Here is a 2515-nt window from a genome sequence, read left to right as displayed (position 1 = left end):
AAAACCACAGAGGCGTCTTGTTCAGCGTGCTGTCAAACCTACACTAGCAAGGAGATCGGGCTGAAACTATAGCTACAAGCTATCCAAGGATGGTACTATAGAATGTCACCTCAAGGTAGGCCTAGTGGCGTCATCTCTTGGTTAGGCCGGAAACTTATCAATCCACCCTCGTATATAAAAATGAATTGCTGTTCGTTAGTCTCGCTAAAACTAGAGAACGGATGGACCAATTTGGCTAATTTTGGTCTTGAATTATTTGTGGAAGTCCAGAGAAGGTTTAAAAGGTGAATAAATATGAAAGTTGTTAACTATCTTTCAGATTATTTGTATGTAGACTGATAAATTTTAAGTTTTGTCACAAATTAAATTTCTGAACGCAACCATAATATTTGACATTTGTCAACCAAGTTTATTTTATACAAAAGTTTAGCTCTTTTATATATCGATTGAGGCAGTACGAAGAAGTCTGCCGGGACAGCTAGCAAATAATAAAATTTAATAGAAAATAATCAAAGTGCCACCAGACTCATTCGATTAAATGATAGATGATTGTTATTTGTACTATTAGGACACAAACCCTTTAAAAAAATTTGTATGTCTACCTGTCTGAATGGGGTAATCGGCTGAATCCATTTCGATGGAACTTTAATTAAATGAAGATTTCGTTGTTATTTAGGCTACTTTTTTAAACTGTTTGTCGGTCACAGCAATTGTATCTATTATAGACAATAAGAAATAGTTTAAGGAGTTTTCAAAAGCTAATGACAAAAGAACGGACTTATTGCACTCTTCTTTAAACTGTTGAACAGATTAACAACTTATTTAGGTAATTTTTGCTTTTATTACTGTTGCAAGACTTTTATTAATACCTTTTGGTGATCAACACCATCCCAGACAGTAATTACATTATTCATTCTCCTACCTGACGGTATTAATTTATGTTGTTATGTATTGTACTACAAATTATATTATCAGCTAGCTTTAAATAAAATGGCAGCGGTCCTGACAGATCAGTACTGTATGAAAATAAATGAAAGTAAAACTAAAACACTGGTATGCAAAAGAAGAAAAAGCAGGGAAAGAGCGAATATATAGATAAGAGACGAAAAATTAGAAGAAGTGACTGATTTTAGATACCTAGGAAGTCAGATAAGTCAGGATGGAAGGAGTAGTAGGGATATAAAGCAGAGGATAGCGCAGCATCGTGTCACCTTCAGTAAAAAGAAGTCATTTCTAAGCTCGCGAACGGTTAATTTAGAAATTCGAAAAAGTTTGTTAAAGGTATACGTTTAGATCACGGCATTGTACGGGTGCGAAACATGGACAGTGGGCGCGGCGGAAAAGACAAGGTTAGAAGCGTTCGAAAAGTGGTGTTATAGGCGGATGATGAGGATATCGTGAGTAGAAAAGGTTAGAAATGAAGAGGTATTGGAAAGAATAGGAGAACAGAGGACTCTATGGAAGTCAATAAAAAATAGGCGAGATAGGTTGGTAGGACACCTTCTNAAACAGATTTTATAATAATTATATCATTTAAAACGAAAACATGTGAAGTATATTTTATAGTTTGGTGGAAGCGACTAATTTTTTTTTCTGAAACTAACGAACAAATATTTGGATTTAATCCAAATATTACGCCAAAGTATTTTCATTTAATCACGTACAATAATATTAATGGATACTATACTCTAGATGTTTCAACATTATACGTTCGTTCGTACCTTTATAATTTTTCCACAATAGTTAAGTAAATTAAAAAACAATTTTAACTTAAAAAATCTTTCATACAGGTACATATTTATTAACACATACTGATTTTTTTAATTTATATCAAAAATCTTGCACTTACGTAGATAATTTAATGCGAGATATGGATATAAATAAATACGTTACTATTTGTGTAAATCATTAGATAATTCACTTATCGTTAGTGAATTATTTTCGCACACATACGTACAACAGCAACATTCGCACTATACACTAGTGGCGAATTAATTAATTCATATAGGGGTATTTTATTACATACAACCATTAAAGGGCGGCTTCATTTTTCTTAAAATCCGACGTGGTATAGGAAAACTCTTACAAATACTTTTAGCCAACTATTCATACTCTCAAATAACAAATTAATGGTTTATATCCCAGGTAAGTCCAATAAATGCAGTTTAAATTTTTTGAGAGATGTTACGTTTTGTCCAAAAATTTTTTAGTTTTGGACTGTTATCAAAGAAGCATCAGGTGATATTTTCATATGGACGTGGTTGAATAGACAAATTCCACGTTCATCATAATGTGTAATTTCTATGTTTGATGAACAATTTGCCTTACCCGTATACTCACACACATACACACATTTATGTTTATGATGATAGAATTATAGCAACGAGTTCTTCCGAGAATTGTAAATACGACATCCATGTACTCAATATCCATTTTCCTAAAGACTAATGGGTCGATAAAGATCAGGTTAGAACGTGTTTTTTCCAATGATTTTCACTTATACTGAATAGGTTTC

Source organism: Agrilus planipennis, unplaced genomic scaffold (assembly GCF_000699045.2).
Source record: "Agrilus planipennis isolate EAB-ADULT unplaced genomic scaffold, Apla_2.0 scaffold221, whole genome shotgun sequence".
In the NCBI taxonomy this organism is placed as follows: domain Eukaryota; kingdom Metazoa; phylum Arthropoda; class Insecta; order Coleoptera; family Buprestidae; genus Agrilus; species Agrilus planipennis.
This window is presented reverse-complemented; position numbering follows the sequence as displayed.